The sequence below is a fragment of the Gekko japonicus genome, unplaced genomic scaffold (assembly GCF_001447785.1).
Source record: "Gekko japonicus isolate JY-2015 unplaced genomic scaffold, Gekko_japonicus_V1.1 scaffold123, whole genome shotgun sequence".
In the NCBI taxonomy this organism is placed as follows: domain Eukaryota; kingdom Metazoa; phylum Chordata; class Lepidosauria; order Squamata; family Gekkonidae; genus Gekko; species Gekko japonicus.
Window position 1 is genome coordinate 823,011 of NW_015169176.1, and position 26,242 is coordinate 849,252.

General features: G+C 48.1%; 1 protein-coding gene across 2 annotated transcripts in view; it reads left to right on the forward strand.

Moving 5' to 3' along the window:
* The window catches only part of NRP2 (neuropilin 2), a 292,663-nt gene that overhangs the window by 194,819 nt on the left and 71,602 nt on the right, over positions 1 to 26,242 (forward strand). The gene's annotated exons all lie outside the window — the stretch shown is intronic.

Here is a 26,242-nt window from a genome sequence, read left to right on the forward strand (position 1 = left end):
CATCTTCTCCTCCTCTTCCTCTCCTTCTTCCCCTTCTCCTCCTCCTCTTCCTCCTCCTCCTCTGTCTCCTCCTCTTGTTTTTATTCTCCTCCTCCTCCTCTTCTTCTTCCTCTTCTTCATCATCATCATCTTCTCCTCCTCTTCCTCTCCTTCTTCCCCTTCTCCTCCTCCTCTTCCTCCTCCTCCTCTGTCTCCTCCTCTTGTTTTTATTCTCCTCCTCCTCCTCTTCTTCTTCCTCTTCTTCATCATCATCATCTTCTCCTCCTCTTCCTCTCCTTCTTCCCCTTCTCCTCCTCCTCTTCCTCCTCCTCCTCTGTCTCCTCCTCTTGTTTTTATTCTCCTCCTCCTCCTCTTCTTCTTCCTCTTCTTCTTCCACTTCTTCTTCATCATCATCTTCTCATCCTCTCCTTCTCCCCCTTCTCCTTCTTCTTCTCTTCCTCCTCCTCTGCCTCTTCCTGTTGTTTTTCTTCTTCCCCTCCTTCTCCTCCTCCTCCTCCTCCCCTTCCACTTCTTCTCTTCTTCCTCCTCTCCTCCTCCTCCTCCTCCTCTTCCACTTCTCCTCCTCCTCTCCATGGCATTATACCCCACTGAGGTCCCTCCCCTCCCCAGTCCCTCCCCCTCCCCAGGCTCCATCCCCAAGTCTCCAGGGGTTTCCCCAACCCAGACTTGGCAGCCCAACCTGCCGCTCCCATCTGTCCCCACCCCGTAGACTTTTAAAAAAAATCTGCTCGATGAGCAAGCCAGCCGAGAAGGGAGGAGTGTGCAGACTCCAGAGGAGTTTTCAACTATACATTCACAAGACAGTGCCGGCTTGACGCAGGGAGCTGTGTCATGAATAACGGTCGCTAACAATATCCATTACGGGCCCTGACACCTGCATCTATTTCGGTGGTGCTTGCACAGCAGAACTCCTCAATGGATGGCTCCCAAAAACATTACTCAGATTTTTCAGTGAAAGAGATGATATGTGGACGGCTATGTCATACCTTATATTGTAATGCATTTGTGGAAGCCGTGCCAGGAACAGTGCATTCATCAGAGAGAAGTGGGTGTTTTTTAAAAAAGGAAGAAGAAAAAACTCAAATGGATTCTTTTTGTGCGCATGGAGGGAACAGAAAGACCAAAAATCACACACACACGCATCGTAAAGTGCAGGAAGGTTGAAACGTCTCTGTAAATCAGGTTTTCTGGCATGACAGCTGATAGATTCGCCAAACCTGAGAGAAGCACATTTAAAACTGGCTTTCTGTTTTTCAGATGAGCATGGTAACATTTGGGGGGGGGGGGCTGCAAAGTGCTTCTGAGTGGCATTTGTGAACTGTCTCTGACTTCAGCCTGGGTAGTAAAGACTGATTCTTGACAGAGTCCTGGCACAGTATCCTCCTCAAGGGTGGGTTAAGTATGGAGAACTTGCTTGTTGGGGTCTGGAGAATTGTGGGAGAAGAATTACATTTGAGAAGCTCTTACAGAGGTGTCGAACTTGTTTGTTATGAGGGCCGGATCTGGCATAAATGTCACTTTGTCGGGCTGGGCCATATGTGCCATAAAATGTAATGCCAAGTACTGGAGGTATAAACTTTTAAAAGGACACAGATGAACCCAATTAAGGATTATTTGTTTTTTACTCAAAATACAGACATGCTTAAAATGTGAACACTCTTACAGTATTTCCTTATAGTCTCTCCCTGATGCCCACCCTCCCACTTCCACCGCCTGTTACACGTAAGCACTAGGACAGTATACAGGGACATAATGCACAGCCTCTGTCATCTGGCAATAAAAGTAATAACCAGTTTCTCATGGGCCATATAAGAGCCTTGGACAGGCCAGTTCTGGCCCGTGGGCCATATGTTTGACACCCCTGAGCAGAGGAATATCAGGCGTGGGATTTTTTTTGCAGAAAAGGAATAGGTTCTCTGTGCACTTCACACTAACAACCGTGGTAGGGGCAGACTTAACTTCTAAAAAGAGAAGTACTGTAGTTTAAGTTAGTATGTCAGTGATGGTATTTGCCTTGCTGCCCTGTGTCATTAAGTATATATGTGGAAGCCGTGGGTATGTATCGAAAAAGCCCAATAATTCAGCAGGAAGGAACATGCATTCTCCATATCCTCAGAAGTACTTTTCTACCCTGGCACTGAAAACTCATGAGCCAAGGCACAATTGAAGCCTAGACAATTCACATGCAGAAATCAGCATCTCTGTGTGGATCGAGAGTCTGGATGGACATTAGAGGGCACCCTGCAAGGTAGGAGAAAGTCTTACATCCAGCATCCCAAAGTGTACTTTATGATGCTTTGCCCCACATGAGCACCTCCAGACAAATGGTTTTCACAAGGGCTGCCAGGCCTCCTGCTATGGTGGGAAGTCTCCCGCTGGTAGCCCTTTCGCTCACCACTGCTCAGGAGAAATTAAAGAAACAACAACAGGAACTGGTTAGTCGCTGAGTGAAACAGGATGCTGGACTAGATGGACCACTGGTCTTATCCAGCAGGGCTCTTTTTACGTTCCTTGAAGGCCTTGGTCTCTATGCCTTGTTGTTGGCCCTCCAGAGGAACTTATTGACCACTGTGTGAGACAGGATGCTGGACTAGATGGAGCACTGGTCTGATCCAGCAAGGCTCTTCTTAAGTTCATTGAAGGCCTCGGCCTCTATGCCCTGTTGTTGGCCCTCCAGAGGAACTGGTTGGCCACTGTGTGAGACAGGATGCTGGACTAGATGGAGCACTGGTCTGATCCAGCAGGGCTCTTCTTATGTTCTTAGGAAGGCCTCGGCCTCTATGCCCTGTTTTTGGCCCTCCAGAGGAACTGGCTAGCTCCTGTGTGACACAGGAAGCTGGACTAGGTGGACCACTGCTCCAATCCAGCAGGGCTCTTCTTATGTTCTAATGTAGTATAGTGGTTAGTGTCAGACTAGGACCTGGGAGACCTGGATTGGAACCCGAATGGCAGCTGTGTTGAGATCTAAGCCAGATGCTCCTCTTCACAGGTGCTGAGGATCCCTCTGCATTATCTGCAAGTTCTAGCTACAGTGTGAAATGCTTCTGCACCCTATAGGTGGGAACAGAATGTGCCTCATCTGCAGGTTGGCACCGATGCTCCCTCAGAGTTGTGGGGCCGTGTGAGCAAAAATTCTACTTCGTGAGCGACTGGCATTAAAGTTGTGAGCGAGTGATATGGCTTCCGCATAAATTAGTTTGCTCTGGAGCCATCCTTCCTGAGCTAAGACAAAAATGTGTGAGCCGGAGGCTAAAAAAGCTGTGGGCTAGCTCACACTAACTCCGCTTAGAGGGAACACGGGTGGGCAGACCGGTGCCGAAATGTATTTACTTACTTCATTTATACCTTACATTTCTCCACCACGGGGACCCAAAGGGGCTGATATCGTTCTCCTCTTCTCCATTTTGTCCTCACGACGACCCTGCGAGGAAGGTTAGGCTGAGAGCACGTGACTGGCCCGAACTCGCCCAGCGAGCTTCCATGGCAGAGTGGGGATTCGAACCTGAGTCACCCAGATCCTAGTCTGACATTCCGATCTTTACACCATGTCATCTCTCAATGCATGAAAGTACAAACAAAGGAGAGGAAGCAGAGGGAGAGCAATATTTGGGTAGTGATATCTTCTGAAAGGGGGGAGGACAAGAAAGAAGCCCGATAACGGGCCAATATTATAAACCTAAACTTATTATGTACAAAAATACATGTATTTATTAGAAAGACAGTTAAAAAACATATAAGGGCCCGATGAAAGCCTGGTTACAAAGTGCAAGTGACCGGAAGAAAAGGGCCAGTACGAATGACCTGACGTGTTTCTGCCCCTTGGGGACCTTCTTCAGCGGTCAAACAGTTTGAGGTACAGATGAACACATGTTTACAGTGTTATACAGGGCTATTTTTGGGCAGGAACGCACAGGAACGGAGTTCCAGCTGGCTCCCAAGTTGGCCACGCCCAGCAGGAACTCATTAGCATAATAGGCCACACCCAACAGCAGAAACTCATTAGGATTGGCTACAATTAGGGGTGTGTGGCCTAACATGCAAAAAGCCCTGACAACAAACAAGGTAAACAGAATAACAAGCAAAAGGTGGGTGTGGCTGGATAACCACACTTCTGGTAACATGGGGGTGCGGCCTAATGTGCTAATGAGCTGTGCTGTTGGGGTGTGGCCTAATATGCTAATGAGTTTGTGCTGTTGGGTGTGGCCTATTATGCTAATGAGTTCCTGCTGGGCTTTTTCTACACTGTTATATATTACAATGAAATAACCAGTAAGTTAATACTGGACCAAAAAAAGGAAAGTTAAGCAGCAAGATTGGAGCAGAGGTCCATCAGTGGCTATTAGCCACAAGCTATATGGAGGAACTCTCAGACTGTGGCAAGTGATGCACTGCATTCTTGGTGCTTGGGGTGAGGGGGGCAACAGTGGGAGGGCTTGTAGTGTCCTGGCCCCACTGGTGGACCTCCTGATGGCACCTGGTACTTTTGGCCACTGTGTGACAGAGTGTTGGACTGGAAGGGCCATTGGCCTGATCCAACATTGGCTTCTCTTGTGTTCTTAAGATTAATAGACAAAAGACAAGGATGTTTATGAGGCCTCTTAAGATGAGGTTCATGTGTCTGGGTGCCAAACGCACAGCTGTTGAATTAGAACAACTTCCAGTTCTGGTCCAAAAAATACCTATGTGACTATCTGATAAAGCTGGAGTGTCCTGCACAAATAGCAGTCAGACTTCATCCACCTCTGTCCTCTGAGAGGGTGTGACTGGCCCAAAGTCACCTAACGAGCTTCCGTGGCAGAGTAGAGATTCTGACCTGGAGGCGCTTTCACACGTGCTGAATAATGCAGTTTCAGTCCACTTCAGTGACCTTTCGCAACTGGACCTTGCCACTTCACACAGTAAAATCCAGTTGCAAAGTCCAGTGGATTGAAAGTGCATTATTTAATCTGTGTGAAAGCGCTCTGTATCCCAGATCCTAGTCTGATGCTCTAAAATGTACTGTCTCTCCATGCGTGAGAGTACAAATGAAGGAGAGGAAGCAGGGGTAGAGCAATATTAGGGTAGTGACCTCACCGAAAAGGCATTTGATTGGGCAGTGGGAAGGACGCCGCCCACCTCTGTCCTCCGGTTTCAGTTCCGTGCGAGCGTGTGCATTTCCACCGTTCTCCTTTGACACTGCGAGTGACTCCTGGAGACCGACAAGACACACGCAATGTCCATTCCACTTTTTCCAAGATAGCCTTTCAGGCTGCTTCACGTTTCCTTTTTTAGCGCCACGCTCCTTCTACCTTGGGCTTCACAGATTAGCTCCATACCATCCCTTTGCAAGCTCCCGTTACACATTCAGTGACAGCCCCCCCCCTCCACTGGCCGAAAGCGTAGTCGGCCGGCCGCCCACCCACACACCACTCCCATCAGGATTCCAGCTGTTATTCGAGGTAATGGAATACGCATCCTCCAATCCGCGGGGGCCCCCGGAGAGATCGCAAACATTTTTCCCTTATGGATTTTCACATGCTTTCCATATGGAAACATTCCCTGGTCAGCTGCGGCAAAGGAGCTGACTGCAATAAAATCAGGTTTAGTCGTGTCTTTCAGGACGAATGCAGACGTAGCTTTGAAGAGGAGTGGGGGGGGTGGCTACAGTGTGAGCTCTGCCCCCCCCACTGTCATACACGCCACTTTGCTTATCAACAAAACCAAGTAGAGCCTTTCAGATCCAAAGCCCCCCCTTCCTTGTGTTTTGAACATGCTGCGTTTGTGTGTCATTTTTATCTGCTCTAAAACTTGAGTGTGACAAAATCAGACACTTGTGGGTTGTAATGGACATGTGTGGGGAAGTTCTTCTTGTGCTCTTAGAAACCGGAGAGTTAACAGGAGACCCTGGACATTTTATATGCAACCATCAGTCTTGCCTCAAAATTAGGGTGGCCAGCTCTGGATTGGGAAATTCCTGGAGGCTTAGGAGCGGAGGGTGGGGCTTGGGAAGGGGAGGGAGTTCGGTGGGTTATAATGCCGTAGTAGGGCTGCTGGCTCCCTGCTGGGGGTGAGGGATTCTCTACCACCCCCCGGCCCTGCCCTCCTGCTACCACTCAGCTAGCCAGTGGGGATAATTACCAGTTGGTTAGGCAGGCCAAGGCAGCAGCTGCCGGTAACACAAAAATGTCACTTCTGTCGTGTACCAGAAGTGATGTCCTCACATTACCGACATCACATTGCTGATGTTGCAGCAACACTCTGGTATTTGGGCAAAAACTCTGTGGTAAAATGTCTTTACCGTAGAGATTTTGCCCAAATATTAGAGCATCACCACGACAACAGCAATGTGATGACGTCACTTCCGGGGCATGCTGGAAGTGACTTTGCCTCATTTCCAGCAACGTGGCCTAGGCCTCCCTCCCACTCCTGTTAAGCCCCCCAGGCCCCCACCAATTACAAGGAGGGGCCTGGCGACCCAGTGCCCTAGAGCCCACCGTCCATAACTGCCATTTTCTCCAGAAGAACTGATCCTTTGTAGTCTGGAGATCAGGTGTAATTCTGGAAGATCTCCAGGTCCCACCTGGCAACCCTATTTGATGTCAATATTTTCTCCACTTTGTCCTGTGGTGACTTAGCACTCAGTGATAGGTAGTCACAGGAGAAGGTAGTGGAAATATTTCCTCGGCTTGAATAGAGAGGGAATAAATACTTCAATTCTACATATAGATGAACTTTCCCTGGGAGCTAAAATGGCTAAACTGAGGCTGTCATATTTTGGTCACATCATGAGAAGGCCGGACTCACTGGAAAAGACAATCATGCCAGGGAAAGCGGAAGGCAGCCGGAAAAGACGAAGAGCCCACGTGAGATGGGTTGACTGAGGGATTGATTCAAGGAGGCCACGGCCTCCAGTTTGCAAGACCTGAGCAAGGCCGTTAATGGTAGGATGTTTTGGAGGTCATCCGTCCATAGGATTGCCATAAGTCAGAAGCGACTTGATGGCACTTAACACACACACATATGTGCACAACACGGACTCAGGCAAAAATGGCCCTTCCTACTATCCTACGTGTTGTAACTTGAGATCAGGCATCTCTTTCTTCAACCAGTGCATTCAATTTATTAGAACAGAACACAACAACAGCACACACAGAACAACCCCCAACTTATATACAGTCTGGAACTGGCTAAACCACACCCCTTAGAATAGTAAGGTCCAATCATAAGTGAGCGCTTAGGACCAATAGGGTTTGTTCCCGCCAAAAGCCATAGTCTTCCCCGATTGGTCCATTGCATACGGTAGCCAATCAGGCTTTTGATTTTAGGATACTGGGAATCTATGGAGCTTGTGACTGAAGCTCAGGCTCATTCTACAATTCAGGCTATCCACATAACACAATACAACACTCTGGAACATACTTCTGTAAAATGACATCGTGGTGGTTATTTGTTGGTTGGAGACATTCAGCAGGCTGCAATGACCAGAATTCGAGCTAAACTTGTTGGGGGCTGCAGTTGCTACGCGCACTTCAGGAAATCAGATTTAATTAAAAGAGATTGAAGCAACGGGCCTGATCATCTTACTGGCTCCCCCAAATTAGATTACCGCGTTGATTCTGTCCAGGCTTGCCGTGTCGTAAGTCTCCATTGATCTGGCCAGTAGATAGATTTTTATTTGGAAAATAAAATGGTGATGACTTGGCAAGTAAATTAACAAGTAATTGGATTGAGAAGGTTTCTTCCTGCAAGACCAGGAACAAACATTTTATACCACCTGGTCTAAAACATTACACTTATTGATGATCGAGTTGCCTTTATCAAGAAGACCACTGCAGGGCAAGAAAGGTGTCACGGAGACAGCAAAGGGGCTGTTTTAAAAGCCTTGGCTTGAGTTTTCATGGCTGTGTGTTTGTGTTTGTCCTTGTTGTTACCTCAGAGCTTTTTACAGTCAGTCAGGGGTTTCGTCTTCCCAGAATCTGTGAGTTAGGGATTTGTTATCCCCATTTTAAAGATCGAGAGAACTGTGTCTTGAGGATGGGAGGGGGTAAGAGCATGTTGCAGATGATGACTCTTGAAGTGGTTTTTGCATTTATTTTGTCTGTAAATACAGCATCAGCCCAGCGTTGGCTGCCAGGCACATCAGACTTAGAAAAATGGCTCCCTTTTGCCTCCTGTTTTAAAGGTGCCCCTGGACTCAAACTTTGCTCAGTTGCTTCAGACCAACAAGGCCACCCACCTGAATCTACTTGGCACCGGCACCTCCAGTATTCTTGCCAACATCTGTTCCTCTGGTGTCCAAAGCATATGCACTGCTTGGGAGGGGCAGAATGGGGCCCTAAAATCTTACGCTCTGGAAGTTCCCAGATTGTGTTCTGTGCAGGTGCGAAACCTCTACTGTGAATGCACTGTTGACCACTCAAAGAGCGTCAGTTTCAGATAAGCCATATGTTTTTCCAAGCAAGATGAAGCCCTGAAAATCTCAAAAGACTAAGCTCAGTAGGTCGCAGTTGAAAGCAACGAACTATAGAGTCAGCATCATTTGTTCCCTTTCAGTATGTGGAGCAAGTTGTGGGGGGACAGGAAAGGGGTTCTGTTGCAAGCTAGTTTGGTGTAGTGGTGAAGTGCACGGACTCTAATCTGGGAGAACCGGATGTGATTCCCCACTCCTCCACTTGCACCTACTGGATGACCTTGGGCAAGCCATAGTTCCAGCACAGCTGTCCTTGAAAAAGAGCGGATTCTGTCAGAGCTCTCTCAGCCCCACTTACCTCACAGGGTGTCTGTTATGGGGAGGGGAAGGGAAAGGAGTTTGTAAGACACTCTGAGACTCCTTTGGGTAGTGAAGGGTGGGGTATAAATCCAATCTCTTCTTCTCCTCTTCTTCAAATAAGAGCTGGCTCTAACAACTCCCCCCCCCTTTCAAATAAATTTTATTGAGATATATTGAACACAATTACAAAACATCAAGTAAGCGCTGCAAAAGTACATAAGCATAGCTTAAATTTACAATGTTAATATTGTATGAAAAGCGTTTAATACATTAGGAAGGGAATAACTTCAGCATAAACACAAGCATAAACAAACATAAAACTGTTGACTGCACCTAGTCGGTAGGTGCGATAGGATGGATGGCCTAACAACTCCTGACTGGCTAAGTGCCAAAAATCAGAATTCGTCGGGAACTAGAATGGAAGAAACCAAGTAGAATAAAGAACAATCTGCAAATTCTGTCCATCTCTTATCTAGAATAAGAGACCATTTTGCAGACATTCCAATGTGATGCAATGTATTTTCTGCGTTCGTAGTACTATCAGAGACTTTATCAACTTTGACTGAATGGTTCGGGGAAGAAAGGAAGTCGTCCACTGCCATGCTGGTTGAAAGCAAAACCTAAAACCAAGAACACCATCTGTGCGACTTATTTACTTCATACATACCTCGCTTTTCTGCCTAATGGGGACCCAAAGGGGCTTACATAACTCTCCTCTTCTCTATTTTATCACCAAATAATTTTTTAAAAAAATTAAAACATATAAAAAGGGATTTGGGGAGGGGGAATGCCTCGGGACATGATATTAAGTCTTGTTCAAGCCCACATTGTTGGTTGGATGCAGAGCAGACTCAAAACAAGGCACCTAGATATTCACCAAGCAAGATGCAATTGACTGGTTGCACTCCATAGGAAAAACGTAAGTCCAACAAATGTCTCTTAATATCTCTCTAAACCAGGAGAGTCATAATCTCCTTTCAGAAGAGAGCATGGAAATCGCTTGGTAGGCATTGTATTAACTCAGGAGATAAATCTGAAGTGTTGCACCGGATAGAGAGTCCCATACACCATGTCCTGAAGCACACACCCCCGCCTGAAAAAACCCTTTTAATACTTTTTTTTTTTTGGTAACGTCCAGCCTGACAAAGAGTTCTGGAAAACACAAAAGCTCACACACCATCACGTGTCATTCCGTTGGTCCCAATAAAAGGTATGGCATGAACTGTGTTGTCAGTTTTGAAGCAGATAAGAATACAGAGGGAAAGAAGTTTGGGGGTTTGACTGTTCTTTGCTGGAGCATCTAGAAAATGACGGATGTCTGCTGAAGAAGGAGCTAACCCTATTTTTGCAATGGGATAACTGATTCATGCGCAACCTGTGCAATGTGCTGTGCTGGAGAACTGCCCCATTTGTGCTGCCATGACACCATCCTCCTCGGCTGTCCTCCTCGGGAATGAGTTGTTATTTATTGGGGAGGCCAGGTTGAGATAGCTTGACCTTGAATGCCAAGAGAGCCAGTTTGGTGTAGTGTTTAGGAACGGAGGACTCTAATCTGAGAGAACTGGGTTTGATTCCCCACTCCTCCACATGCAGCTGCTGGTGTGACCTTGGGTCCGTTACAAGTTCTTTCACAGCTGTTCTCTCAAGGACAGTTCTCAAGAGAGCTCTCTCAGCCCCACCTGCTTCACAGGGATTGTAAGCCACTCTGAGACTCCTTCGGGTAGTGAATGGTGGGGTATAAATCCAATCTCCTCCTCCTCCTCTTCTTCTGCTTCTTCTTCTGTTTCTTTTTCCTCTTCTTCCACTTTGCTAAATATTCCTTGAGGACCGCAGGAAGGAGCCAAAGAGAGACGTGAGAGATGAAAGCCATTCCTGTTAGCCAGATGATTTGTTTGGCTTTCCAGATGGCTGTTGGGAAGATCAGTCCGTGATTTATCCAGGACTCTCTGAGATGCTCATGTCAAGTTCTGTTGTTTGCTGAGCGACAGTCAGTTTCACATTCGGTGCCTCTCTCGAATCCAGATGCTCTCGTAAATCTCCGGCCGCAGCAGTAGCGGCAGGAGCAGCGGTAGGCGGAAATGCCAGAACTGATTTGCCCTCGGCTCCCCTGGGGTCACTCCTTTGAACATTTGATGCCAGCTTGAAAGCGCCTTTACTTGCAGTCTCTCCCACTTTTAAAAAGGATGCATTTTACAAATCAAAGAGCCAAGGAGGGGGATTTAATAGGCACTTCGGCTCCTAAAGGTATTGATCAGAATTTTCCGCAGCGTCCTTTCTTCAAATGTCTCCAGGTTGGAGAGTCGCCTTCCTGCCGCTTCAGTTGCCTCCTTCCCTTTATCACTGATATTCCCCTTGTGTTTGCCAGCATCAAAAAGATGAATTACTGGAATGGTTTGGCTCAGGCAAGCTGTTTTGGCACTTAGCTCTGCAGTGGTCCCTGCACGTCACAAGTCTTTGATCAGAGATGCCTGCAGCTGGTTGGAGAGACCCCACCGATTTCCTCTTCCAACGACAGAGGAGAAGGTCTATCCTGTGCTCCACTCTCCAGAAATGTATTATGACGCTCAGAAGTACATTGATCTAGATCCACAGTTGTGTATAGGGTTGCCGTTTGTGAATTCTCTGTGTGTATAAAGTGCTGTAAAGTGGCAGCTGACTTATGGTGAACCTGTAGGGTTTTCAAGGCAAGAGATGAGCAGAGGTGGTTTGCCTGTTGTCTCTTGCCTTGAAAACTCTGCATGGTCACCATAAGTAGGCTGTTTTGGAATATTTGCGCGTTCTCTTCCTGTTCGTCATGAAAGCATTTCCTGTTTGTTGTGCATGCTGATTTCTAGTTAGAGATCCAATAGAATTGCCTGCACATTTTTTCCGCTAGAGCAAGGTGATAGGATGCATAATTAGCTAGTGTTGGGATTCTCCAATTGGATAATCAATAGTGTGGGGATGATCCAAAGGAGAGAGCATTGGGTTTCAGTTTATTGCTCTTTCTCCTCCTTTTCTTGAAGTTTTTCTGTGAGTCTCAAGTTAAGTTCTTTGAGTTCTTAGCGAAGCAACATGTAGCTTTGAGCTAGTAAGGATGATTTACCTTACTTTTGTTCTCCTTTACCTAATCTTTAGTAAAGTTTTCTTTTTCTAGACAAAAACACATGTGTCTGGCTGCTTTAATCTAACTCTGCTATTTTTGAATCTCAGTACCTAACAGGCTGCAACTTGGCAGCACGTTACACCACTAAAGGGCTCAGATTCATTTCCTTAAGAACATAGGAGAAGCCATGTTGGATCAGGCCACTGGCTCATCCAGTCCAACACTCCGTATCACCCAGTTCCATCAGGAGTCCCACCAGTGGGACCTTGCTGCTGTTGAGTCTTGGGGCCAGTTGCTTTGCCTGTTCTTGTGGTGGCTGGTGAGGTGTAGTGGCAAGGGTGCTGGGCCAGGAACTGGGAGAGGCAAGTTGTCAGGTCACCATTAAGTCTTTCCTGCAACGGGGAAAAGCAGCTGGCTAGGACCCTCTTGGACCCTCTTGGGTGGTTGGAGATGAAACAAACAATAGGTGCTGACTCTGTGGGGGCTTCTGTTTTACTCTCGGAGCCAAACTAGCAAAGACGGCGTCCTCATGGCTGCCGTGGCGACACCACTGCCATTCAAAAATGCCACGAGGGCCTGATCGTGGTGACATTCATAGCGCAGTGAGTTGAGGTGCTCTTGTCCCTGCCTCCTTGCACACTTTAAAGGTAAAGGTTTCCCTTGCTTGAAATCTGACTCTTGGGGGCGGAGCTCATCTCCATTTCCAAGCCAAAGAGCCAACACTGTCCAAAGACGTTTCTGTGGTCATGTGGCCGGCATGACTAAATGCCGAGGCACACGAAACACTGTTACCTTCCCACTAAAGCGGTATCAGTTGATCTGCTCGCAATTTCTTGCTTTCGAACCGCTAGGTTGGCAGGAGCTGGGGCCAGAAATGGGAGCTCACTCCACCCCACAGCACTAGGGTCTCGAACTTCTGAACTACCGACCTTCCGGTCTGCAGCTCAGCGTCTTAACCTCTGAGCCACAGTGCTAAAATGGCTGCTCACCCTACATGGCTGTTTTGGCCCCTGAAAACGCACAGGAGCTGGGGCAAGAGCACTACGTTGCTGGCCTGATCAGGATCAGGTCCTTGCAGCATTTTAAACTCTTTTTTAAAATGGTGTTGTTGTCCTCCTGGTGGCCATCACATCTAGTTTGGCCCTCATTTCCTCCATGGCAGGAGTAACTTAAAAAAGGATTCACAAAATCAGGAACCTGTACTTGATTCTTTTTTTGTTTAGCGCCTGGCGGGTGAACTGACTTCATTGAAAAGTGTTGAATGTTGGGAGAAATGGAAGTTCCGGCCTGTGGTGCTGTGTCTGTATTCGCATACGTGAAGAGTAACTTGATGGTGTAGCCATCCGAAGATGGCTGTGTGTGTGTGTGTGTGTGTGTGTGTGAATCGCTCTGTGTCTTGGAAGTGTGGAATGATACTGGACTATTTTTTAAGCATTTGTTCATGATGAGTTTCTTCCATAGGTTGAGGGATGTTGGTACATTTTCAGCCAGGATTTCATCGGATGCAATTTTGATTTTTGAAAATGCATTTGTGAGAGAGGGCTGGTGGTGGCAGATGTCCTTTGCAGTCCAACAGTTGGGTCAAAATTTTTTGATGGGCAGCATACCAATATATAACAGGAAAAGTTGATCTCCGCTACAGTAAACTCACGATCTTGCTGGAGCAATATCCTTTGAATCGATGATCATATCTCTTCCTTCTTCCTGGCTGAAAACAAGAGCTGCGGCGAGATGGGAAGCAAAAAATAATAGAAATAGAAATGTATTGCTTTCAGAAAACACACTGTAGTTTGAAATTGCATCTGAAAGGCTTGCTGGCAGAGTGGTTTTATGTTCGAGATAACTGTACAGTGGTTGCTAAGTTCTCTTTCTGGTTTTTTGTCTGATCTTAGAAACGCTATAAAAAGAGAACTGGAGGAGACCTTGCTAACCAAGCAGAGCTTCTAATTACTTCGGCTCTGAGCACAACCTGTTTGTGTTGCCTCAACATAGGGCTGGAGCAGATTGACCCTTGAACTCTCTGGGAAAGAGCCCCTGGAGTGCAACCAGTGACCAGGAACAAGCTGAGCCGACACTTCGTCTTGTGCTAGTTGCACTTGCCATTGGGCTGCAGCCAAATCCCTGCCATCCATCCCCCCACCCTCAATTATTTAAGGAGTAAGAGGGGGGGAAATGTGTGTGGGGGGGATAATGTCAGTGGTGATGCTCTAGGGATCTTCCCAACCTCTATGGTAAAAACCATAATGATTGGAGAGATTCTTAGAGTGTCACTGGAAGTGGTGTTACATATGGTCTTTACCATAGAGATTGGGGAAATTCCTAGAGCACCATGATGGAAGAAATGACATTGCATCCCCTGAAACTCCACCCTACCCAGGCGCCACCCTGAAAATCTCTCAAGAGTTGATGCTGCCAGCCAGATCTGATCAGCCGTAGCCAAGTAGGCACCCCTCAGTTAGGATCTGGCCAGTGGCAATATGATAGGGTTGCCAGGTGATGCCGATGAGTGGGCAGGGGACTTACCAGGGGACTCTGGGAGAGGGGAGGGAGGATCTGGGAGAGGGAACTCCAAAGCGAGTTCCGGGTGACCTGCTGTCTCATTTAAAGGGGCCGCGTTCCTTTTAAATGCTTTCCCTCCATTGGAAAGAGCGGAGGATGGGGGTGCCTTATTTTGGGGCTCATAGAATTGGACCCCCTGGTCCAGTCTTTTTGAAACTTGGGGGGGGGGGTTGAGGAGAGGCAGCAGCAGCTATGCTAAAAATGTGTTGCCTCTAACTCAAATAAACAGTCCCCCCAGACACCCACAGATCAATTTTCCATTATACCATATGGGGACCGATCTTCATAGGATATAATGGAGTGCCCAACAGCTACCCCCCCCCAAAATCAGAGGCCAAATCAGGGGATCCCCTGCCCCAACTAGGGATTGGCAACCCTACAAGATGATCAACATAGGCTTATCCATCATCTCCTTCCATTTCAGTGCCAGCTGGGCCCAACCAGACTGGCCCTCGTGGTGTTGCCAGTGCTACAGTGGGCTTAGCTTGTTCTCGGGCCACTTTAACGTCCTAGTCTGTTCCCTGCTTACAGTTACCTCCAGAGATGCCTTTTTATCTCCCTGCAACACCTGCTACCAAAACGAGTTGGAGCATATTCTGAAGATACCTGCCACTCGTTCCCACTTCTAGAAGGTTATGGCTAAATCTGGAGGTCCCTGGTCCTGCAGCTAGAAAATACACGTGGGATCTGTGATGATTTCACGTTTTGGTGTGTGTGTTTCTTTAAATGTTTAGTGTGACTGCAGGAATGTAAGGAGAGTGATAGAGGGAGATAAGTGTGATGTGATTGGCTGATGACTGAGAGTGTAGGAGGAGAGATGTCTCTGAGGGGATTCTGTGTTCTTGAACAGATGAGTGTGGAGAGTTTGTACGACAGAGGAAACAGTTGGAGTTCTTCCTGTGTGGCTATATGAGCAAGAAAACCTAGCCTGTGTGACTAAGAAAGACAGAGTTTATCCTGTGTGGCTATATGAGAGAGAGAGAGATAAGCCTTTCAGAGTTGAATTTTGGTGTATGAGAGACTGTGTGTGATGCCAAGCCTTCTCTTATATTGTCCTTCTTCAACAACAGTTCAAAAATACCCAGAAACCTATTTTGCTCTTTTATAAATAAATCTTTATTTGTTTAAACTTATCCCAGCATTCAGAACAGTCCTTCCTCAGGACTGTATAGTCCTCTGAAGCTCCCAGACACTGGGTCATTCTACCAAAAGAGAGAGAGTTGGAATTTTTAATTCCTGGTGGCAGCAGAAAATCTACTAAGTTCATGTACACAGAGTATGTTTTAAAGGAGAAACAGTCTCCCCAATAAGCGAGGACTTCACAGGATCTCTCTAATCAGAGGTTACCATATCTTGCTTGTGTGAGAGGGTTAAGGTAAAAGTGCATGAGCCAGAGGCCCAATCCTGATTTTACCATTGGCAAAGGGGAAAGGGGTGGAGTGGAGATAGAAGAAGAGGAGGAGGAAGATGACGACAACAACAACGACATTGGATTTATACCCCACCCTTCATTCAGAGTCTCAGAGCAGCTTACAAACTCCTTTCCCTTCCACTCCCCACAATGTTCCCTCTAAGCTGTGTTCCCTCTAAGCTGTGGAGTCCTGTGAGCAAAAATTCTACTCTGTGAGCAACCGGCATTAAAGTTGTGAGCAAGTAATTTGGCTACTGCATAGATCAGTTTGCTCTGGAGCCATCCTTCCTGAGCTAAGACAAAAAATGTGTGAGCCGGAGACTAAAAACCTGTGAGCTAGCTCACACTAACTCAGCTTAGAGGGGACACTGCCTGTGAGGTAGGTGGGGCTGAGAGATCTCTGATAGAAACTGCTCTTTCAAGGTCAGCTCTGACAGAACTATGGCTTGCCCAAGATCATCCAGCAGCTGCAAGTGGAGGAGTGGGGAATCAAACCCAGTTCTCCCAGAATGACCTAAAATGGACCTCCCCTCATTGGAAACCTCCAAAGCAAGGCAGGCAAAAGTTCTTGGTTCTTCTGTATTCTTGAGCTGTGGATGCGGAAGACCTGAGCGCAGGACCAGGAGACCACCTAGCCAACACAAGTGGCTGCTAGGGGGGTGCCTGGTCAGCAGAAGGTGCCACACCTGAGGCACGGGGCACAGTTTGGTGATAATGAGCTTCCTTTGAGCCGCAGCCCTCGTTGTCAGATGCACAGCCTCACGCATCCAATAAAGTGGGCTCCGGATCACAAAAGCTTATGCCATAACAAATCTGTTCGTCTTAAAAGTGCCACAAGACTCTTTTGTTATTTTTTTTAGCATAAATGCTACGTAAAGGCTATGTGGATATTTGGCAAGACTGGAAACGCTGAAGTGTGTTCATGGTGGGTGGGTGCAATTCCACTCTTTTACTCTGAGCAGGAGTTCACCCGATGTACGGAGGAGCATTCCAAAAAAAAAAATTACATCTCAAATTGTAACGAAGAACAACAGTGAAAAGGGACATCATGGGGGTGGCTTTGACTTTCATCTAGAAACATTTCCAGGCAAGGAAGGGGGAAAAAGACTGAGTAACAATTCCCTGCTGATTTCTCCATTATATTAGTCAAAAGGGGGAGGAGGAGGAGGACACAGTTTACAGTGTGGAGAAGGAAGAGGGAAAGAACCGAGTAAAGTGGCTTTCTGCAAGTTAAACTACAGCAGGCTCTAAAACTAGGCTGGGAGGAGCTTGCGTGCTACTTGAGAAACGGCTTCGAAGTGGCACCTGGGGAAGGTAGTCCTGTGTTGAAAGTTATTGCTCAATACTATCTCAGGCAGGGCCAGCTCAGAGCATTTCCCCTCCCAGCCACTCTCTCCCCATGCCACCCCCACTGATCCAAGGTGGGGTACAGAGATGCTCTCCAGTCTCTCTTGGACCCAGGCGGCAAATGGTCTGGGAGGCAACGGCAGGCACAAATACAAGAAACAGCAGTTACGAATATATTTCAAAAACTATCTCTGCTTTGAATGCAGTGCTGCAATAGAACATTACAAGTGTGGACCCACGAGACTCACGGGGGGAACCCCATCTCCCACACACTGTTCCGCCAAGCCCGGTGCAGCCCCTGTGCTCTCCTACGGCCACTGCCAGGCCCAGTGGGGGCCCCTGTGCTCTCCAGCAGCCGTCACTTGGCTTGCAGGGCCCCAGGACCGCTTCGCTGCTACCTCCAGGCATGCCGTGACCTCTATGCTTGCAGCCGCTGTCACTGTGCTCACGGGCTCCACTATGTTCAGGCAGGAAGGAAAGAGAAGTCCTCTGCACTTGCATAAGGAACACTATTTTACTTTGGGGAGAATTAAAAACCCCTTTTGTGTGTGTGTGTTTTAAGATTTCTGATTTTTCTGCAAACTTGGGGGGTTACCAGTGTCTGCAGAAAAATCTGTTTAGTGCAAGTGTGGCCTCAGTCTGCAGATTTAGGCATCCACATATAGGAGACATGCTTGGGAAATAATATCTAGATGTACAATTTCCAATTAAAATCCTATAACACCCAGTTTAGGTTTGCCGGCAGTAAGGTTGCGGGGGAGGGACATGGGCAGGTGTGTGAAATTAGTGATATCATCGACGTCACTATGTTACTTTCTGGTGCAATGTGGAAGAAACAATGGGTAGCTCTAGGAATGTCCAGCAGAACCAAATGGCCGGAGGGCTGTACCCCGCGAGCATTGTGGATGAGCACAATCCCAGTTCCCTGTCACTCAGAGATGCCTGAAGCAAGCCAGAGGAAACCCTTAAGACTAGGCAATACAAAACATCTCCCACTCAGAGTAGCCGTCCCGGTTCTCCCTTTCTGATTTAATTCTTGTATTAGATAATCACTGATTCCTGTAAGAACAGAACATTCTTCTTCATATTCTGTGTGCAGGCCTGCATATGAGGTCTATTCCTGAGCAGGGTGAACTCTGGAACATCCCAGATCTTTAGCTCTGGAGCTGCTCTCGCCCCTTTTTTCTCCACGAGGGGTAACAGTGCATTCTCTGAGAGGCAAACTGAACACCTTTCCACTCTGTTCTCCTATGCCAGTTTGGTGCAGTTTGGTGTAGTGGTTAAGTGCGCGGACTCTAATCTGGGAGAACCAGGTTTGACTCCTCACTCCTCCACTTGCACATGCTGGATGACACTGGGCAAGCCATAATTCTGGCACTGTGGAACAGCTGTTCTTGAAAAAGAGCAGTTCTCAACAGATCTCTCTCAGCCCCACCTCCCTCACAGGGTGTCTGTTGTGGGGAGGGGAAGGGAAAGGAGTTTGTAAGCCGCTCTGAGACTCCTTTGGGTAGTGAAGGGGGTGGGGTATAAATCCAATCTCCTCCTCCTCCTCCTTCTCCTCCTCCTCCTTTATTATTACTCTCCTTGGTTTGTCCTCTTGTTGCCGCATGTTCTCTATGAAAGACGTGACCATCCCAGTTCTATTTTTTTATTTTCTTTCTCATTTCCCTTGTAAGTTTGTGTCCTTATTTTTTCTCTTGCTGGGTTCTGGAAGCCGGAAGAGTTGGTGGAGTGGCTGGACAAACTTCACTTGATTCTCCGGATGCGGCTCCTCTCTAGATCCAGTGACACTTTGATGGTGTGTTTTTAATGAAGAGGGCTACATTATGGGGCCGTACTTGCGTGGCCGTAGGATTTCTGATGCCAGAGTGACACTTGAGTGCCTGACACCCATTAATTTCAATAGACGATAAGTGCCTGAGAGCAATTTTGCCTTTGGGGGAAAAAAATCTGCTTTTTGGAAGCTGAGCTCTTATCAGTCTAGATGTCCCTTGCTTTCGGAGTGACGGAGAGCAAGCATGAAAAATAACTTGAGTCCAAGTCCACCATGAGCTTATTCAGCTTACAGAGGCAGGCACAGATGTGAAGCATCAGTTTTCTTCTTGAGACGAAGATAAGCCTTTGCTGGAAGGGGCCGTGGCTCAGTGGCAGAGCATCTGCCTGACTTGCAAAAGGTCCCAGGTTCAACTCCCAGCATCTCCAGTTAAAGGATCAGGTCATGAGTGATGTGAAAGACCTCAGCCTGAGACCGGGGAGAGCCACTGCCTGTCCGAATAGACAATACTGACTTTGATAGACCCATGATCTGATTCAGTATGAGGCAGCTTCATGTGTATATTGGGTACCACCTTTGGAAAGGCTCCAAAAGAGTGGTCAGATGACTCACCGTCTCACCAGGTGGAGATCATTTTTTATTTTATTTTTTTGGTCATACCCCACATGATGGGATTCAAGTCTGGCTTGCTGAAAATTTAGGCAGCCGAAAGCAAGACGGCCATGCATCGCAACGCTGGCTTGTGGTTTCTGATGGCCCTTTTACAGAGGTCGATTTGGGGGGGGGATCGCAGTTCCCCCGGGTGAGGTATGGGGGCGGGGCACACGACAAAGCCCCGCCCCCTGCTTCCGGCCGCCCCGCTTCCGGCCCTCATTCAGCCAGGAGGAGGCAGGAGAAGAGGGAGGGTAAATTGCTTCCTCCCCGCCTCTCCCCACCCCTGCCTGCCTGGGGCCAGGGAGGGACTTGGCGGGGCTTCCTTGCACTCCTGCCGACCTTGCAGGTCCACCGCCGGGCCCCTGATGTCAGGGGGTGTGGCATATGCTAATGAGTTATGCTAATGAGTTCCCCTAGCTCTTTTTCTACGAAACGACCCCTGCTCCTTTATAATGGTAAAATTGCCCCGTGGGTAGTGACAACATTGACCTGAAGTCTAGGCTTTTAAAAAGTCCCTGCATGCAGAAAACTAGCTCCATCAAGGTAATCTCAGTAGATGACTAAAAGTGCAATGGTTTGTGTACAGAGCATGGGCCAGAACTATATGATACTTGCATGGCGATTTGTTTTCTGGGGAACTCATGGACACAAGATGCTGCCCTATACTGAATCAGACCATTGGTCCATCAAGGTATATTTTGTTGAAGACTGACTGTGGCTGTCCAGGGTCTCAGGTAGAGGTTTTTTACATAACCTCTTACCTGATCCTTTTAGCTGGAGATGCTTATTGGGGACAGATGTGTGATTGTGTCCTTCTTAATTGTGTTAAGTCCTGGGGGGGGTATTTGTTCCAAGTGTTGTAATAACTTGTAATTCAGCAATTTCCCTTTCCAGTCTGTTCCTGAAGTTCCTTTGCAACAAACCAGCTCCTTTGAGGTCCCCTGTTGAGCACCCTGGGAGGCTGAAGTGTTCTCCTACAGGTTTCTCAGTCTTGTAGAGAACCGAAGGGCATTGTTGGCATTTAATGGCATATACAGTGTTAGAAGATGAGCATGTGACTAAGCCTGAGATTTATTTATTTATTTGACTTGTGTCCTGCCCTCCCTGCCTCAGCAGGCTCAGGGCCACGTACAGAACATTTTAAAACAAAACCACAGTAGTACAATACAATAATACAGTCTTATGGTCAGGGCCCTGCCTACTTGAGGGACCGCCTTTCCCCATACGTGCCCCAGAGAGCACTGAGGGCAGGGTCACAACATCGCCTGACCCTTCCTGGTCTGAAAGAAGCCAGGCTGACTATTACCAGAGCAGGGCTTTCTCAGTGGTGGCCCCACACTGGTGGAATGAGCTCCCGGAGGACATCAGGGCCCTGCGGGACCTTTTACAGTTCCGCAGGGCCTGTAAAACGGAGCTCTTCCACCAGGCTTTCGATGAGGAGCCGCCACTGACGAATGTGCCCTAGAACATTTTCTGGCCTGGGACCCTGTTGGATGCTGTTTCTACCATTGGGCTGATTTGGAATACCGCCATCATCTGACCCTGTTGGATGCTGTCTTTAGCACTGGGTTGATTTGGAATACCGCCATCATTAGCTTATCTCTTTATCTGTAAACTGATGTTGTTTAATTTTGTATTGTATTTTTAACTCTTTTAACTTTGTATTGTTCTATGATATTTTAATCCTGTTAGCTGCCTTGAGTCAGCGTGTCCGGCAAGGCGGGATACAAATAGAAACAATAAATAAATAAATAAAACAGGGTAAAGTGCTAGTGCACTTTGTAGCCGATGACGGTAGTGGCAGCATCTAAAGTCTAATATTCGCATGTAAATAATGATGTTATTTTGGGGGCAGTGTCTTGATTTATTTATTAGGGCGGCTCCCTACTCGAAGGCCTGGTGGAAGGGCTCCGTCTTGCAGGCCCTGCAGAATTGTAAGAGGTCCCGCAGGGCCCTGATGTCATCCGGGAGCTCATTCCACCAGTGCGGAGCCACTACTGAAAAGACGGTGTAGTTGATGTTGTTAGGACCAGTGATTATGTTGTCTGGGTGTATCTGGCAGCAAAGTTGGCATCTGGGTTTAATGCAAGCTCTGGTTTCAGTGTCCATGTTCAAATTAGACGTTGCATTATTGTGAGTGAGGAGTCGCTTGAGATTGGGGGGCTCTCTGTGTGCAAGAAAAGGTTTGCCCCCCCCTCAAGTACTTGTGAAAGAGAACTGTCATTATCCAGGAGCGGTTGTAAGTCACTGATGATGCCTGTGTTGAACCGTTTTGACCTGAAAGCTGTATGTGACCACTAGTGGTGTTCTGTTATTGTCTCATATATATATATATATATATCTCCCAAACACCTGCTTCGTGCATTTGGGTCGCCTTTGCTTAGATCACTGACAGCAACAAACTTCACCCCACTGTTTGTGCCGGAGGGCCAATCATCCCTGTTAACGGAGGAGGGAGGAGGAGAAAAGAGGAACCGAGGAGATGCTGATGATGATAAGCCCCATTCCGCCTCCCGTATCATCAACTAAATTGTCAGCTAGGTTCTGATTGCAAAGTATTCGCTGCTAGTGATGAGCAGAAGTGGGCTGGGGGGGGAGGAGAAGACACCCCCCCTCCAATCAGCTTGCTTCCCCCCAGCCCGGAGAGAAGTTGTAATGTTGGCAAGCCGTGAGCCTGGGCGGAGGAGCCCGAATCGGCTTCTGACTTGTAAACCGGGCAAGTCTGAGACAGAATGAACACGAGCCCCCACCCCCCACGTCATGATTACAGAGTCAATTCCCCCCTCCCCACCGACGATTACTGCACTTTCACTTGTCCTAATTATGTCAATCTTTCGCCTTGAGCTTTTCAGGGTCTTAATCAGCAGACTTCCATACTTATAGCTGCTGGTAAAATAGACATCCTTCTTACTGAGCTGTCTCTGTCGATGAAACGCCCTCTCTGTCTCTCTCTTTACACACTGTGGGTATTTATCTTCCCAGCTGTAGCATCCCAATACCGGCTTTTGCGTGGCACAGCACAGACATATGTTAGTTGCTTGGCTCGTTCTGTGCAAATGGGAGCAGTCTTTTCTTTCCCCACCTGGTTATCGTCTGTGCTCATCCCGTGATCCCCAGCATGTCCTTTCTGGTGGTTTGGTGTAGTGGTTAAGTGCACGGACTCCAATCTGGGGAAACCCCACTCCTCCACATGCAGCTGCTGGTGTGACCTTGGGTCAGTCATAAGTTCTCAAAAGAGCTCTCTCAGCCCCACTGACCTCACAGGGTGTCTGTTGTGGGGAGGGGAAGGGGAAGGAGTTTGTAAGCCGCTCTGAGACTCCGAGTGAAGGGCGGGGTATAAATCCAATCTCTTCTTCTTGAGGGATACCCCTTTTTTCACCGGCGGGAAAACTGGTTGGATCCAACTTTACATTTTTCTCCCCCTTTCAGCTAGCTCTTTGGTAGGTAAGATCTCTCCAGCCCATTGTCTTCCCATGTGTTTAGCATCAGCAGTATAAATAGAAATTTAGCAGATGTTTTCTCCCCAGCGTGCAATGGGGAAAGCTTCACAAGCTGAATTTCTGCTTCCTGTGCCCCTGTTAGATGGGCAGAAGCAATGCTGTTTAAAAAGCGCAAGATTCAAGTCCAGTAGCACCTTAATGACCAACAAAGTTTTGTCACTCCTTTGTCCCTATTGCTTTAGGGTTGTCGTCCCCCAATGTGTTTTCCTCTCTCTAGTAGTCCCAGAGGGAGCAAAACACATGTGGAGAAGGGGGGGGGGGACCCAAAGCAATAGGGACAAAGGAATGACAAAAATGACCATGCAGAAGAGCCCAAGATTTCCATGGTATAGGCATAAGAGAACATAAGAACATAAGAGAAGCCACTGTTGGATCAGGCCAAGGGCCCATCCAGTCCATCACTCCATGTCACACAGTGGCCAAAAACACCAGGTGCCATCAGGAGATCTAGCAGTGAGCCAGGACACTAGACGATCTCCCACTGTTGCCCCCCCCCCCAAGCACCAAGAAGACAGAGCATCACCTGTCCCAAACCGAGAGTCCCTATCTATACCTTGTGGCTAATAGCCCCTGATGGACCTCTGCTCCATATGTTTATCCAATTCCCTCCTGAAGCTGTCCATGCTTGTAGCTGCCACCACCTCCTGTGGCAGTGAATTCCATGTGTGAATCACTTTTTATTCCCTCAAAATCTTACTGTTCTTTAAGGTGCTGCTGTGACACTTAAAGCCAGCTCTGCTACTGCATGGCTACCGACCTGGAACTGTTTTTAAAAAGTGGGCAATCCTACTCTACTGTGAGGGATTCTCTATTCAGGTGAAAAGCTAGACAGCCTTGGAGGTAGAGTCTCCCACTATGAGAGTTGGTCTCTAGACATTCAAAATCAGTTCCCCGGGAGAAAACAGCTGCTTTGGAGGGTGGGCTCTTGGGCATTGTACCCTGCTTGAAGTCCCTCTTCAGGCTCCGCCCCCAAAATCTCCAGGTATTTCCCAAACCCGAGCTGGTAACCCTCCCCGTTAGGGTTGCCAAGTCAGAAGCGGCGCTGGAGCGGGGGACTCCAGCGCTGCTTCGGGAGTGTGCGTGCCGCAACCCCCCTCCCTGGAAGTGTGCGTGCCGCAACCTGGAAGTGACGCGACCACGCCGGGCACACTGGGGGCAGGGCCACGACCATCTGAGGGAAAACCATAGAGTTTTCCCTCGGATGACTGTGGCCCCACCCCCGGCATACCTGCGTCACTTCCAGGTGACGTGCATGTCGCGTGCTTTGGGGGTGGGGTTCCCCCTGGGCCCGATCCGCCGCCGGCGGGGAACGGGCCTCTGGGGCGGGGGTTTCCCCATCCCTCGGGGGGACTTGGCAAGCCTACTCCCCGTAGGACATGGCCTCTGGCCGGAAGGTCAGCCTGTTGATAGGCAAGAAGGCCCGAAGCCGGTAATACCAATTTGCAGGATGAAATTCACCAGGCTTCTTGTTGGCGTTCAGCATTTGGGTAAAGGAGCTGGAGGCAGCTGCTAGCAGAGATGGACGGGTAGGCCGTCCAGATGCCAGAGAAGACCACATTCCCATGTATTTCACAGATGTTCAGGAGAAGGAATTTCAGCAACGGCAGGGTTGGGTTTTTTCCTGTCCGCAACTTGACTGGCTTCCTCTGCTAAAATCCCCACTTATACACAACTCGTTGTAACTCAGACATCTCCGCCTCATTTCTTTAAAAAAAGCCAGATGAAAATTAAGGAGCAGGATAAGACAGAGCCTTTGGGGTTGCACGAGTTCTTGAGAACAGGTGATTGTTGCCATGGATGAACATGGAAAATTTGTCGACCCCGTCTCTTTTTTTGTGGAGGTAATTTTTAGAGCTTAAAACCTAGAAGAGCACCAAGCCGATCCTGCCAAGACACATTTGATACAGGCTGCCCCTTGGTTGGTGTGGAGGTTACTCTGATGTGCCTCCACAACCGGCTGAGGACAGGAAACTTTCGGGGGGGGGGAATGAGTGTCAGAGTATAACTATAATATAAGTTACCTTGTGAAATGCATGTTTAAACACGTTCCTGGATCGCTTACAGGAAGCAGGCATTTGCAGGACATCACTAGCCAGGAGAGTGTTTAACTCTTGCTCTGCCCATTAATTTTCTCCTGCAACACATCTCACAGCCTAGCTTAGGGAGGGGGAGAGATCAGGTTAAAGCATTCTTTCCTGCCGACTGGTCCTTCCCTAGAAGAAGAAGAGATTGGGTTTATACCCCGCCCTTCACTACCCAAAGGAGTCTCAGAGTGACTTAAAATCTCCTTTCCCTTCCCCTCCCCACGACAGACACCCTATGAGCAATGCTCCCTCGCAGCCGTGGAGTCTTGTGAGCAAGAATTCTACTTTGTAAGCTCCTGACATTAAAGTTGTGAGCAAGCGATTTGGCTGCTGCATAAATTAGTTTGCTCTGGAGCCATCCTTCCTGAGCCAAGACGAAAATGTGTGAGCTGGAGGCTAAAGAACTGTGAGCTAGCTCACACTAACTCAGCTTAGAGGGAACACTGCCTGTGAGGTAAGTGGGGCTGAGAGAGCTCTTTTGAGAACTGCCCGTGAGAGAACAGCTCTGAAATAACTTCTGACTGACCCAAGGTCACACCAGCAGCTGCATGTGGAGGAGTGGGGAATCAAAACCGGTTCTCCCGGATTAGGGTCCGCGCTCCTAACCACTACACCAGACTGGCTCTCCTACAAATGCCCTCCCAGCTTGCCTTGTATGCCCTCTGTGCTTTCGTTGGAATACCATTCAGAATTGTCCCTCAGATAGTAGATTGAACATAAGAACATAAGAGATGCCAATGTTGGATCAGGCCAAAGGCCCATCCGGTCCAACACTCTGTATCACACAGTGGCCAGAAATACCAGTGCCATCAGGAGGTCCACCAGTGGTGCCAGGACATTAGAAACCCTCACACTGTTGACCCCCCCAAGCACCAAGATGACAGAGCATCACTTGCCCCAGAGTCCCTATCTATACCTTGTGGCTAATAGCCACTGATGGACCTCTGCTCCATAGGCTTATCCAATTCCCTTTTAAAGCCGTCCATGCTTGTAGCCGCCACCACTTCCTGTGGCAGTGAATTCCAAGTGTTGCTCCTAGAATTTGATCAAAGAGAGCAGCGCCTCCTTATCCACCAAAC